At 39.8% G+C, this 15790-nt stretch overlaps 1 long non-coding RNA gene across 1 annotated transcript in view; it reads right to left on the bottom strand.

Annotated features, from left to right (window-relative positions):
- Positions 1–11800, bottom strand: part of LOC122826118 — a 46261-nt gene extending 34461 nt beyond the window's left edge. The window contains exon 1 of the long non-coding RNA XR_006369739.1: positions 11575–11800. This is a non-coding gene — a long non-coding RNA (uncharacterized LOC122826118). The remainder of the gene's footprint in view (positions 1–11574) is intronic.
- Between the last annotated feature and the right edge of the window lie 3990 nt (positions 11801–15790).

Consider the following 15790-nt stretch of genomic DNA (forward strand, 5'->3'; position numbering starts at 1 on the left):
AATGAGAAGAAACACACACAGCGGGGTATATTTATCCCCCAGGTGTCGAAAACGTAAACCCTAATAGTAGCAAACTCACTTCTGAAAGCTGCGTGTTTGATTTCCCCAGGCTAGGGCCACACACAAGCATGCACACCCACAAACACACAGCTATTATGTAACCGAGAGCCAAACGCTGCCATGGAAACCATGCAAGGAGCATAGTGGAGAGGAATGGCAGACCAGAGAGAGAGAGAAGCATACAAGGAGAGACAAATATAAAGCTTTAATGTGAAGTCAAAGAAATCACTTGAAAGATTTTAACTACTGTTCTGAATAATTTGCATGAATGTGATTATGACTCCATCTTATTACTGGAAATATAAACACATGTGATAAGTAAGCAACCTACAGAGAAAAACAGTTCAGCTCTAAAAACCCACAAGTTGTGAGTTAGATTTTCTCCCTAAGCTTCATATTTTTATCTACATATTTTATAACATTAAAGGATTTAGGCATGGCAAAATTATTTATTTATTTTAATGTTTTATTTGCTTCAAATGAACAAATTCAAAATAATAAAATCAATCCAAGGGATGCACGATATGTTGTCATTAGCGTCGGCATATCGGTATCAATACGTAAAACTGGGCCAATATTAACAGCCAACGTTTATTTCCATAACATTGTTGTGTGCATGTGTTTGGGACGGGAAGGGGAGGAGTTGGCCTTGTGGTGTTTGCTTTAGCGTATGACAGTGAGTGTCACGCAGTGCAGGACGGTGTGGTGTTTAACTGAAGCAGAGAAGCAATGTCAGCATGTCAAAATGTTTTTCATGGCTTCAAAAGCTAGAGGAATGTATGAATATTGGGTATTTGCCAACATTTTCATATCACTGCATCCCTAAAATAAATTCAGTATATTGAATAGGAAATACTTTCACTAATGGATCAAATTGCTAGATAGGAAATATGCAGGCTTGTAATTATTTCATGTGGGTTTTATTGTTTCCTCCGACAGCTGGCTGGAGGAAGTGTCAAAGACAAATTCCATAGAAATTAAGTTGCTGTAACAAGTGGCATTATCCAATGCTACAGAACATTTTCTCTTTACATAAAATACCCTAAAAAACTCTAGGCAGAGCAAGGATCAAAGTATTTGGACAGAAACCCCAAAGCACTATTCAGAAAGCAGGAAATGCACAACAAAAGGAAGTAAACTGAAATGAATAATATATGATTAAGAAATAGAAGTCAGAGTAAGTGAGTGAATGATAAAAAAAAAAAAAAAGAATTGGGTTTAAGAAGGTCTGTGAGCAGAAAAACCAAACTGGAACCATAAGGAGGAGGAAACCAGTTTCCAGTGGGATCATTTCTATGCCATGAGGAGGGAACTTTCATTTCTATAATGCCATTCATGCACAAAATCCCTCACAGCCAATCAAAAGAAATTCAATGAAAAAATTAAAATCCCTTAATCTTGTCTTAAACTCGGTCTGTCCTTTGCTTAAAAGCTTTGCATAAAATGGACAAATGGGGGGCGTGCTCCGGTGGCGTAGAGGTCAGCGCGCCCCACATTTGGAGGCCCCCAGTCCTCAATGCGGCCGTCGCGGGTTCGATTCCCGGAGCCGACGACATTTGCCGCATGTCTTCCCCCTTCTCCTTCCCCCTTTCCTGTCAGCCTACTATGATAAAAGGGACACTAGAGCCCACAAAAAGGACCCCCTGGTGGGGAAAAAAAAAGAAAAAAAGAAAAAAGGACAAATGGTAAAATGCTAATTTAAGTTTGATCTGAAGCTTCAGTCACTCACTGCTGAGATGCTTTGGTGGAAAGTTGCAGTAAACAAGAATGTTTCCAGTCCGGATTTAAAGAAGCTCAGGTTTTCAGGGAGTTTCTTCCAGAAAGGAGAACAGAAACTAAATGCTACTTCTTCTACTTAGCTCTGGTCCTTGGAATAGGACCTTTTTATCCTGGAATGTTTTGTATCACTGACATGGTTCATAACCCAAAAATGAAGATCAGAAACTGATGGCTGGAAATTCTCCTTTAGGATTTTATTGCTTAGAGAAAAACTGGAGCTCTCATTGATTGTTTCAAGTCATAAAGCAGCAAACCTTTCTAAACTATTTTCTATTTAGGAAATCCCAAAAGATGACGTCATGACTTTTTAAACTTCTAATTAAAATAGCATTGAAGATAAACGGAAACACTCTGGTTCCTTGAGTGACATAATCGGAAACCCAAAGCAAATAAGCCGTGTATCAGGAAGACCAACACAAGTTTGGGAAGAGTCTATTAATATTTCATCAGTAGCGCTCACAATCAGCCAATCAATGAGCTCCTGGTGCATGTCTGCGGAAATTTGGAGAAATTTTAGTCAGCGATTTCACAGAAGAGTTATAAATTCAACACTTTTGAATGAGAAACTCAACTTTGATGGAGCGTGATGCTGAGAGCCAGCTGCCCAGTGAGGCCAGTGCCAGTAACTAAAACCCTAATCCTTACCCTAACCCTATCAGGTGAATTACAGGCACTGTAACTCAGCTGCTACAGTGCCTGTAAACAGGTGAGTTGCTGCTGTACGCAAACCAGTAAGACACAAAAATAAAAAGTCTTTCCACTGCAATTTTGTAAAATACACCAATTTCAATATGGCTGAAAAACCACCTAATCCAAGTGCAAAACATTTGATTTTATCAAAACATGAAATGAATACACAAAATCAGCGTGTTTCCATTAAGCAATCCATTTTATTTATTCATTCCAATTTGTGCAGTTTTATGGTCAATAGAAACAGCTAAAGGTCTTCATTTTTGGTCTCATGAGGAAGATTATTGTGATTAGATATAACAATTATATATATAACATATATATATTTATATATATATAACATTTGGATAAAAAGGAATAAGTTTGCAAAACATAGGATGCCATACCAAAACAAGATGTGGGTCTGATTTAAAGTCAGACATTGTGAAAACATTTTTTTTTCTTTTCACACAATCTACGTAAGCTTCTAGTTTCAATTGTATTTGCTTAAGGACCGACTAGAATGGGCAGCAGAGGCCCCGGACTGTCTGACATCACTGCCATCTGTAGGCGATAACGTTTTACTTTTCAATGACGGAGAACCCAGCAAAAAGAACTGGCCTTGCTTCTAAAAGCAGTTTCTATTGTTCTGTATCTTGGAAAGGGCAGAGCTCCTTTCAGGGAAACTCGTCTCTTGCTGTTACATCAGGGAGAGGCACAGGAAAAGAGCTATAAATGGCAAGTGTCCCAGGTCAGTTTTTCAGCTCAATCTAGGACAGTCAGCATGACGTAAAAACCATTAAGGAAGACGGGAGCTGTTGCACTGCTTATCAACGTACACAAGAGGAAGTGGCTGACAGAAGATGAAGAAGTAGTACGTGTGCTTTTGTGTATTTCTGGGTCTAAGAAACACATAACCCACATCAAGAGATTTTCTGAGAAAGCAATCGTTCTACGTGTTGTTGTTGTGAAAACGCAGCAACCAAAGACAACGCGTTGGCACGACACAGCCCCGGAGCAAACTACGGTGCCACAATAGACACACAATGGATTCTATTGAGATTGTGTGTGATAGACCTACACATAGTGGTGTATTTGTAGGCATTCAACTTTAATCCTCTACACACACCTGAGTCAAATATTCAGTTCGTTAGCAGAAGTCTGGATAGCCTGTCTCCATACCAAGGATTTGATTTAACATCTAAAATTTGCAGAACAACGTCCGTTGACGACTGGATTTGAATAACCTTGTAGCAGAGCATAACCCTGCAATCTGACATTGGGTTAAATATGCATTTAGTTTTTAATTAAAAAATTTTGAAAAAAAAGGAAACGGATATTTCGTTTCCAAACAGAAATTTGGGTATATTCCCAATTTGTTTTTGTAATTTAATTCAATAAAAAATGTATTTATTTCTCTCAAAAGAAAACTAAACATTGTTGTAACTCAAGAGTGTTCAAAAAGTTGCTGTGGAAAGTCATGCTGGGGACACAAAACTTCTATGCTAATTAGAAAAAGCCTCTGACTGAAAGCCATTGCTGTGTCAGTCTCAAGAATGTCATGACATGCTAACAGTTTGATTTACAGGCAACATGTCCTGGACGACACAACCAGTTTCTGGTAAGTACTGCTAATCAATCTCATTTGCTTTTGCCGCTTTTCTTTAAATCATAACTGTCCCAAGGTAAAGAAAGAAAAAAGTAAGAACAAAAATACAAATTTCAAAAATGTTCAACTATTAATACCTTTCTAAGCCAATACACACAGAGATACAGCTAGTCCATTTCATTTGGTAGCAGTTGGGATAAAAACTAAAGATTTCCCTTTAAAATCAATAGAGGACATCACTGAAATGACAAAGAAACAACAGAGACCAGCAGACTCAACTCTACCTCTGACACTGACTGTTCAGTAATTATTCTTTTAGCCTTTATCCATCCTTCCCTTCCCACTCTGTTTCCATTCACGCCCAGAGACTCCATTTCTGACAACACAGAGCCTGAAAACCAAGAATTAGGAGGAGGTGAGAGGTGTCAGGCTGCCAACAGATGTCAGTGCTCCGCTGCTGTTTGTGGTGATCTGTGACTTCAAGAAGGAGCTAATAGATGGCCATCCGCTTAGAGAACATCAATGTTTGTTAAAGAAAAGGTCAGTGTTGCCTCTGGATGGACCGAAATGACCATTTTGAACACCACACAAGGATTGATGCACCGTAGAATACATTATGCATTTTAAGGGCTTTGTCCTGCTCTCAACAAGACACTATAGGATGGGTGGCAAAGCTGCATTGGTTCCTGTGACTCCCTGATGCCTTTGGCCTACTTAACAAAGCTGTAGTAGACTCCAGCTTACTGACAGCTCCTAACCTATAGAGCAGTTTAGTGTCCAGGTGGAACCAAAAATATCTGCAAAAAAAGGGAAGTAAATATTAATGAAACCTGTGCAGATATCTGTAACAAGGATGGGTGGATCAACATCCAAAGTACAGCAAGAAACAGGATAAGACCAAATTATCTCACATCCATATCTAAAGGAATGACTCAAGGTACTGATGAAGTAACTTGGAATCAACTTGGCGCTGTCCTCTGTCTTGGCTTTCTTTGAAATGTGAATCATCCAATCCCTGATTTGAGGTGCAAGAGGTTCTTATTTTAAACTCGCCATGAAGGTCCGACGCAGTGCAACACAGAGGCGCAAAAGGACACATAACCAAGATCACACATAGATTTTAAAGAGGATTAACAAGATTAACAGAAGATGTATGTTTTTTCTACTGAGTTCTTTGAGAAATCCAAACCGAATGGACTGGTTCACTTCGACCGAATCGGGACCAAGGTTTACAGTTCGCCTCTTTGGTCCTCACCAGAGTTTGATTATGCATTCACATTTCCCCAGAATGAACCAGATGTTCTGGGCACAGGTGAAACTAAATGTCTTAACATGAACGCAAAAATAACCAAATACCAGATCACCAAATCCTAAGTCCTGAACTGTATCAAAACTCAAGCCCAGTCCTACAGACGGTGACAGCTGTCAACCAGAAAAAAAAAACCCCAAAGCAAAACATAATATCTCTTACTGTTTCCACTGTGTGTATTAAAGGTACATTTGGCATTTTGACTATTTAAATAGGCAGTTTGTAGCGCAGTCAGAGGGGGTCTTAAGTATTCTCAGATTTCGGCTGTTTGTGGTCCCTAACCCCCATGAACTATGGAGCTCCATTGTAGAATCTCAATTCCTTGTTGCTTTTCGGACATGTTTGTGTAAACCCAGTGTGTTGCTGTATGTTCCTCATCAGTAAATACATGAGAATATGGATTAGTTTCATTAGTAATACATCCTCCCTGCTCTGGGTGATATTTCCTATTTGTCTATGATCTATTCTCGTTATTAACGTTGCTGAGAAATAGACTGAACTTCTTTTTCGCAGGAATGTATAGTAGTTGACAGTCAATGGGATATAAAAATATGTCATATAATATATTATTTGATTTGTAATAATCAAATAAGAGTGACTATACACCGCTACTAGATGCCACACTGGTCTCATGTTAGAGTCGAGTTAACTGGTTTTTAATAACTGTAAGCCATAATGATCAAATATAAATGAAACAAATTTTTGAAATAGATCACTCTCATTTTCAGGAGATTGTTCGTCCACCATTACTCTCAGATACTACAGATTATTAGACAGCTCACTGAACCTTTGACAAAATGCCTCAAGAGTCTGCCCTCCTCCAGCCACTAACCTTCTTCAATTGAGGCCAAAGTTCACCCAGAAAATATTTGAGGAGTGGAGCTGTTATGAAATTAAAAATCTCCTCCAGCCAGAGAGGGCGGTCAGCCAAAAAAGATGAGGTTCGTGTTAGAAGAGGCTAAGCTGGACAAACAAACGCCTGTGTGTGTCACTACTGCTACACACAGTGGTGGGTAAACATGTTTCATAACCAAAACGTGCTGTTGTTCGACTTGCACCGTCATTTTTACGGCTTTGTTTACGACAGGTCCAGCAGCTGCAGAAGGGCAACGACCTCTCAGTAACCAAGAAAGCGGTCCGCTCATTAGTTCCTTTGGTTCGTTTCTTTCTGCTCCTCGCCTTATATCCGTCTCCCTCGCTCTGCAGCAGTGTAATGTCAGCTCCCCTCAGCCCTGCGCTGCCTCCTGCGTCACTTCCCCTCCCAGTCAGCTGTCATGTAAACACAAGCACACCCCTGCACACAGGCGTGCACTGACATATGAGCTCAAAGGCACATGTACAAAAACACTCAGTCACATGGCTGCTGCTAATTATGACCACACAAACCCAGCGGAAATTCTACTTTCACAGCTGGCTCTATGAGCTGCAATAACACACACATTTACATACATACAATGATACGCAGGGAAAAAATTAAGTGGGAACCATTTGTTTGAATTATTCAGAAAAAAGAACAACCTCATTCTCTCATGAGTTTTTAATAACGTTGTTTCTGAGAGGGATGTTTTATAAAGAATGGGAGAGGGAGTATTTTTTGACGACTGCAAGACAGCGCTGTAAAAACACTACTCTGCTGTATTTTTGCCTTTTCATCACATTTTGTATCACCAAACTGATTTTAATTTCAAAGAGAACCTGAAAACATTTTAAAAAATGCAGGTTTTATGATAACTCTTACTGTGGTTTAGGATTAGCTTTGTTGCCTGGTCAGTCTCAGTAACCTGGTTGAATTGGATCATGATGTGTTGGGTTTTGAGATTTTTCAGCCTACTTCATGCGATCAGAGAGTTTCTGTTTGTTCTAGATTCTACCAGTCTGGCAGTAGTCAAAGCTGGGTTTGACGAGTAAAACTGAACTCAGATGTGACAAAATATTTTTTTTAAAGTCCTGCTGTTATTCACAATTAACTAAATCCAGTGGGATTGGACATTACATTTTAAAGGTTGGGCTGACTTCGGAAACTTAAGTTGTTATTTTGACAAGATATGTCTTTTATTAAAATGTGATGGACTGAAACATTTAAAGGAGAAAAAAACTAAACGGGAGAAAAAACGTTTCTAAGAAAACAAATTAGTAAAAATGTTTAGACATTTCTTCGGGGGTTTCCCAGGGATCAGTGTTGGGCCCCAATATTCTAATATTCCCAATATTCTGTACATTAATTATATTTGCAAAGTGAAAAGTGATTTGTTTTTGCAGGTGACACAACTATTTTGATTTGTGGAGATGATTACACAAGAAACATAAATCAGTGACATGGTTTAATCAAAAGAAATTCCTTTACTATCAATAAAGTTAACAGAATTAAATATAAAATGACAATGTAATATCTAAAATAGTTTGCAAATATATATTTTTTAGGTGTGAAAATCATATTAGTTTGGAAACCACATGTATCCAGGAATATTTTAATTACAGATAAGGTAAAGTACTTATAAATCAATATTATTTCTAAATACTTTTCTTTCTTTCTTACTGCAGCTTATCTGGGATAATGTATAGATGTTTGGCATACAAAACAGAACTTGTGAAAAATACAGAAAAGAGTTGTAAGAAAAATTAACAATGTTGAAATATATGAAGAGGTCATTTAAAAAGACAAATGCTCTAAAGTTTGTTGATTTGGTCAAAAACAATATTGCAAAAATAATGTATAAAGTACAGCAACGTTCTGCCTGTTAGTACAAACATTGTTTTCAGACAAAGATGAGAGTTTTAATCTCAGAAGAAAAATACAAAGAAAAATTTAAGATGATCAACATGAGAACAACTATGAAATCATTTACTGTATCTGGAATGAAAAGGTTCAAGAACCCATTATATAATTTTTCTTACTATTATATTTTCCAATCATGACTTAAATAACTACACCAAAGTAAAGCCCCATTTGACATTCAGCAGAGCAGAGGGAATAATAAAACCTCATATGAGCATCTACATTCAAACAAAAAAGCTCTATTTCCTGAGACAATAGGGAAGCAAACACTGAACCAGCGTGCTGCACAGTCTGTGACGCAGATTGGAAAGTCTGTGATCAGTTAACACAAGCAGGCGGCCACAAAAACACACACAGATAAACAGGAACACAAGTCAAACAGGCAGAGGCTCTTTGCTTCTGGACTCCGCTGAAACACTCCAGCCATTCCAAACATGTCAGTAATCTGAGTTCTGGGCAGATTTCTGGCTTTCTCTGTGTTTAATATTCCCAAACAATGCTGCTGAGAGCGGAAGTGACAGCCCCTAGAGGTGTGAAAGTTTGCTTCAAAAGCATGATGGATCTCCCCTCCCTAATACGATCGAACATAGCAGTATTAACTGGTTACTGGTTGTTACTAAGGATTATTGCTAATGCTATGAGGGCTGGAGAGGCACTGGCGCTTGTGTTCTGCCTCACTCAGGCTTGTCAGGACACAGCTGTGGATTTGTTTAAGAAAGACATTCAAATGATGAAAAACATAAATCAGCGTGCAGGGGCAGAGGTGACACAAACCACAGCGCTTCTGCTGCAGAACGAGCAGCCAGAACACGAAGCGCTGGAGAATCAGAAGGCTGAACGTCGTCACTGTGTTGATGTAATGCATTCAGAGAAAATATGCTGTCAGAGATTCGCTATGCCTTCACGGTGCAGGGTTATGTAATATCGGCCCTGGATGATAAAGCTCATAGCACACAATTTCACAGTTGTGCGTGTGTTTAGGTGAAAGTATTTAGTTCCATTGTGTATGTTGCACAACCGCCTTTTTGCTGTCTTGTGGCTCGCAAGCTGTCGATTTTAAAGAGCACCTTCCTAACAGCTGTTCGTGTTTTTTTGCAACCTTAAATATGTCCAAACAGCCAAGCGAATCTCATGTCAGAGTGACAGGACAAGATAAAAATAGAAGGCTTCTTTAAACCAGCAGGAGTTTTGGGGGAAAACTCTGGTCATCTGAGTAGAAACAGAAACCTATTCTGGTTTTGTTTACAACTTCAAGAGATGCTTTGTCAGCTTTAACACCACTGCTGCTTTGGTTGGTCATGGTAAAGAAAGAGCTGAGTCAACGTACAAAATGTAAATATGAAAAGTCACAGCTTCAGCTAACCAGTTCAGGTTAATAAGCCCAGGTCGTCAGGGATGAGCTATTGCTACTGCGTCACAATGTTGCTGTCAGGATTGTTGACAGCAATGCTCTTCCTTAAGTGCAGTGTAAGGAAGAGCTAGTGCTCTAGTCTTTGTTTAACTTACTTAGAAACTTAGGTTGACACAAAATGTATTTTGTGGAAGTAACGTTTGATCTGTGTGGGGTATCGAGTCTCTTTTTCACATTTAATCACATTAATACTTCACTGTCATTTATTGGGATTTTACATGAAAAATCAAGCAAATCATGCAATCTGCAGCTTCAGAGGCATTGGCTCTTTAATTCTATGACTTAATAAGTTTGAAACAAATTATTTAGTTATGAACAATGTTTTAATAATAATGGCAATAGAAAATGATGGTTTTATCAGTTTTCTGTATTATTCTGTGCAATTTCTGCATGGAAGTTTTACAGTCGATGCTAATATTTACTTTTATGTTATTTAAGATAAACTTAGGTTTGTTTGTTTTTTCAAAGGGTTAACTATAGAAACTGCATTAATTTAAGCTATATTGCTAAAGGTTTGCCTTCCTTTGTAAAAGTTCTGTTAAAAGATTGTAAAGTAAAATTTAAAAAACTAATAATGCATTAAATCATTTTGGCTACATTTTGGAACAAAGTTTCATAGAGTATATTAGTTTATAAAATCTATTCAAATATAAAACGTAATACAATGTTAGTAAGGTACTTTGTTCCAAGGGACAAGTAGGTTTAAATTTTTTTTTGTAGCAGTAAATATGAGGTTTGCAGGTCTAAAACGATGAGATCCTGGTGGTCAGTCCTTGGCTCCTGTGGGGCCTGGATGCAACTTGCTCAGGTGTGTGAGCAATGGCCCAGTTAAAGCAAATTAATTAATTAGTTAGTTAATTTGCACTTTTATTTATTTATGTTTTATTAATCTATTTATTTAAGTCCTACCTGGCAGTTTTACATGTTTTAACTGTCTGAGCCTATAATGCTTTGAGGAGAAATTTTAATTTGTTGAGGCTTCATTATCCATTTAATTTATTGTTTCTGTTGTTTTGTTTATTTATTTTGGGTATTCAAAATGTCTTCCAGTTACAGAGTTAAATGTTCGTTGGAAATCAAAGTTTGTCGATATTTGAGAGGGTGCATCTGAATTGTTATGGCTTTAGCAATGCATTAGTTAAAAATGGTCCCAAACTGCTAAATTTATTGCATTTATTGGAATATTTTTCGCGGACAATTTTACGTTCAGAAACAAGATCCTATCACTAAGCTATAATCAGAAAAGTTAAAAGAAATAATTGCTTGAATACATTACAGTGCATTATGAGTCATCTAGCTATTTTTAAATACAGGGATAAAATAAACTTTGTCAACATTATCATTTATAAGGAGGCTAAAACTAATTTTAACTCAGGCAGTTTGGTCTAAATTCCTCTGGTTGTGTTGCATTTATACCATTTCAGCTTTGAGCGGCTGTCCCTTTAAAAGTGTTTCCGACGGGCCCTGATTGACAACTAAAATGATTACATTTGTAGTCTCTGTATCCGCCTCAGCCATTCATTCTAAGTGGAGACGGCGGCTCGTTGTTAGTTTGCGGGAGCTGACGCTGGTAGCGAGTCGCAGGATGTTTCCAGTCCAGCCACAAGCGTCGCCTCGGAGCTCTTCAGTGAATCGTTCCCCCCCACCACCACCGTTTCCCGCTCTCCCCTCCCCAGTTGTTTACTCCAAGTTCAATTTCTATCTGCGCAACAGCACCTGGAATGCGGACACTGGCGACCACAGAGTCAGCAACAACACACACTCATGTGGTCAGTGTGTAGCACTATGAAGCTCTTGTCCCGCAGGATGACTGCGCATTTCCCTGAAAACTGTATGAGAGTGAGAGAGAGAAGGAAAGGGCAAGCCGACAGATGCGGGCTGTCCCTACAGCAGTGTAGCGGCGCGCAGACGCACCTGCGGTAACGACGCGCAGCGCAGCAATGACAAATAACTTCACTCACGTTGAAGGCTGCTCCTCCTTTTCGGGCCCGCTCTCTGTTTTTAACTGCGTGCCAACGCTGGCAGGTGCAGTCCCATCCCATGTTCGCCCGCGGTCCGGCCCGGTTCGGTTGGGGTCGGCCACGCTCGCTCCTCCCGTTCGCACCGACAGCAGAATGACTGCGTAGATTTCCGCCCCGTTCTCCATCAGCTGAGAACTTAGTGCGCTCTCCGGCGCAGCGCTCCTGCCTTTTCATTATATCATGTCCATGTGACACACCAAGGTCTCACTCAGCTGAAACTTAAAGGGACCTCTCCTGTGATGGCGCACCGCCCGCCACGAGCGCGCATGGTGCGCGTCCCGGACAGCTCGAGATGCTGCGGGCACTGGCAGGAGTAAAGCAGCAGTTTGATGCTGCTGATCAATAAGGAAGTTAGCTGTCAGAGGACAGAGACTGGATGGGAAGTCTGCCGAGCTGATGGTGCTTTCATTAGTCACCCTTGTATGGAGGACGAAAACTGACATAATTAAAAATGAAAGCAGAAATATATATTTCATTTTTCGTTGGTGCTGCTCCCCATAAACAATGCAAATCATATTAACGTTTTCTGAGGAAAAAAAAACCCAAATAGAACAAAGCATGTTGGTGTGACAATAACTAGATGACTCAGCTGTATTAGTCCCATAAACAGGGAGGTCAAGAACAGCCCCGCCCCCATTATTTAATGTCAATAACGTTTGCTGATTTAAAAATCAATGGGGACAAAATCACATTATTCACACATTAGCCCTGGAGAATGAATTGTTCATTTACAGAGCAAAATAATATCTGGTTTCAAATGGAAGGAAATGACATCAGACTTTTACAGAGCTTTATTAGGACACTCAAAAATACTTAAAGATCTGGTTTCTGCTGCTGACAGTCACAGTCTGATAAAAAATATATATATATATATCACACAGGCTTATAGTCCTGAATCCAAGTTATAACCTTATTAAGTTAGCTTTCTGATTTCACAGTGAGTTCGTGTATGTGTGACGTCATGGCTTGGTGACTAACACTGAGGGGGAAAGCAGCTGATCTCATTTCAGTTGATGGTAAATCAGAAAGCTTTTTAATTACACTTTGTTTTAACCCACTCACTTCATTTAGCTCGTAATAACAAGCTCCATTTACCAGTTAGATGGACTTGATATATGGAAGTCTGTTGGGGTAATATGTATTGTGTATTTTAACCAGATGTCTAAGGGCTGTACAGCCAACCTTACTACTTGAAATCAAGCTCAGTTTTCAGGGTGAAACATAAGATGTCGAAAACAGGGACCAAGATCCAGTTTCTAAATCAGTCATATTCAGCTGTCATAAGCCTAAAAACACATGTATAGCTAAGGCTGAAATTAAAATGGAAAACTTTCTATTAAACCCTTTGATAATAGGGGCTCATAGAAAATCAGATCCTTGAGAACAAAACCTGAACTCTGGGGGGTATCTGAGGCTTGAAGACCCCCTGTGGTTTTACAACTGTCAGCAACAAAAGGCTCCTCTCAGCTCCGTCTGCCCAGCTTTCTTCTGCTGTTTGTTCCTTTGCACAACTGCCATGTCAAATGGGTTCACTCTGAGCAGTCAGCGTGGAGCTCAGACAGTCAAGGAGAGACATCTATCGCCAGCGTCTACATTAGCAAGAATAAAACTCATAAAGGCTCGTTGAATTAATAAATTAAGTGGCTCAGGTGGTCACCAAATGTATCAAGGGTTACAAAATTTAAATTTCAAAGTTGATTTAATAAACTTAAACTTTAATTTAATTCCTAATGCATTTAATTTGCATTAGGAACCTAGCTTGGTAAAAACCAGCCCCTACTTCTAGGCTTTGCTTCATGGACCCTCGGCTGTTGAGTAACTGTTGCTTGTTGGAGCCCTGGCCTCTGTTAAAGTCAGGCTAGAAGTAACTTTGCATCACATGTTTTCGATCATGTAGTTATTCCTGCTTCATAATAGTAGAAAAGAATGACCCCAAACTCACTACAATCCAAATTATGCTTCTCAGAAAATTACAAATTTAAATTAGACTAAAGCAAAAAAATAAAATAAATAAATAATTAGGCAAACTGAAAAGATGTCTCTGAAGTGCATATTATTTGCACTATTTGTATTGGCCAGGGCCAAGTATTGGCTCTAGTCAATACTTGGCCAGGGCTCCTTTTGCATAAATTGCTGCATCAAAGCAGGTGTGGAGAAAAGCAACTTGTTGCTCTGCTGAGGTGTAACGGAAACCCAGATGGCTAATAGCCTGGTGTCTCTCATCTTCCCCTTGACAATAAAAATCCTCCATAAATTCTCTAAAGAGTTTGGGTCCATCACAGTAACACTGCGGTAACTTGACCATGTTTTGGTACCTTTGGCAGTGTGAGCAGCTGCCAACTCATGCTGGGAAATGAAATCAGCATTTCCATGAAGCTTATCAGCTGAATGCAGCATGAAGTCTTTTAAAATCTCCTGCTAGGTAACTAACCATTATGGTGACGCTAGACTTTAATAAAAACAGTGGACTAACACCAGCCTTAGACTTGGCTCCCCAAATCCTTATTGATTGTGGAAACTTCACTTTGGACCTCAATCAACTTGAATTCAGTGTTTCTGCATTTGCCTTCCAGACTCTGTGAGGACAAATGCTTCGAACGTAACTCACAAAGCTTCTGATAGTTGTTGCTCATTTCCCGGATATGTCTGAGTATAGAAACGCTGACTCAGCTCCAACCTCTCACAGCTCCCACTGAATGGCCTTTGCTTCACACTTCTCTCAAGGCTGTTGCTACTTATGTGGCTAGTGCACTTTTCTCTACCACACTTTTTCCTTCCTCCCAACTTTCCATCTAAATGTTTGGATACAGCTCTCTCTGCACAGTCAGGTTCTTTAGCCATGACCTTGAAATGTCTGGCTTGCCTTCTGTGCTGCACATGATTGAGCAAGTCATGAATCGGTCATAGCATTTCAGTATTAGAAGAATTTTTTTTTTTTGATTCAATGAAGCATTAAATGTTTCAGAGAAACTACATCTTTGGCTTTGGAAATATGTCAAAAACATGCCTGAAAATTCAAATTTCGTATCTCAAGTTCATTCTTCTTACATTTTTCACTGGGTGTGACATTACTCTGGGAATGCAGTGTGAACAGGAACAACTCACACTTCCTAAAACATCACTTTTATCTCTGCCTCAATTAATTATTATTATTTTTTTTCCCACCACGGGGTCTTTTGTGGGCTCTAGTGTCCCTTATGTGAAAGTAGGCTGACAGGAAAGGGGGAAGGAGATGGGGGAAGACATGCGGCAAACGTCGGCCGGGTCCGGGAATCGAACCCTCGACCGCCGCGTCGAGGACTGAAGGCCTCCAAATGTGGGTTGGCTATCCCCTACGCCACCACAGCACGCCCCTGCCTCAATGAAATTTATCGCTGGAGAACAGGGCTGTATAAATAAATGGAAGAAGTGTGGAAAAGTGCAGTGAGTAGCAAAGTAAGCAGGACTGTAATTTTACAACTTAAGCAATACAACCAGAAAACAGTACTTTAGTGGAGCCAAATAGCATGTGAAAAATGTATCTTTATTGAAAAATTTACTTTTACAGTGTCAATATCCCAAACAAGCTTTTGCACTTCAACAAATAGCATTGTTATGCACTTACAGTGTCATAGTTCAACGATCCTCAAGTCTTTAGATGGTTCCCTTGGAATGCTGGCCCAGCTTTCACCCTTAGCAGGTTGAGGTATGATAGGTCATGTGTTACTGAGGGTACATCAGAAGGAGTACCAGCACCTTCAAACCTGCTGTTAGGTCCTTGTATGACTGGTGTCAGAGCTTGCTCAGTCAGTCTTGTTTCCAGTTGGACTTCACCAAAGTTGCCTTCTGTCACCTATTCGGTTCTCAATCTTTATGGAGGTGCAGCCAAGGTATCTGAAATATTCTCAAATTACCAGTCAATCTACATTTCTACCCTCATCATCTGTGGTCACAAGCTCTGGCCAGAGGCTGAGATGAGGTTCCTCTCCAGGGTGTATGAGGTGAAAAGCTAGGTCCTTGTCCTGCGATGGACTGGCGACTTGTCCAGGGTGCCTCTTGCCCATTGACCCTGGAAATAGGCAACATCACCCCCATGATCGCACTGGGGATGAGCGTGTAAGACAGGGGTGGGCACTCCTGGTCCTTGAGGGCCGGTGTCCTGCAACTCTTAGATGTC

The sequence above is a fragment of the Gambusia affinis genome, linkage group LG23 (genome assembly GCF_019740435.1).
Source record: "Gambusia affinis linkage group LG23, SWU_Gaff_1.0, whole genome shotgun sequence".
NCBI lineage: Eukaryota > Metazoa > Chordata > Actinopteri > Cyprinodontiformes > Poeciliidae > Gambusia > Gambusia affinis.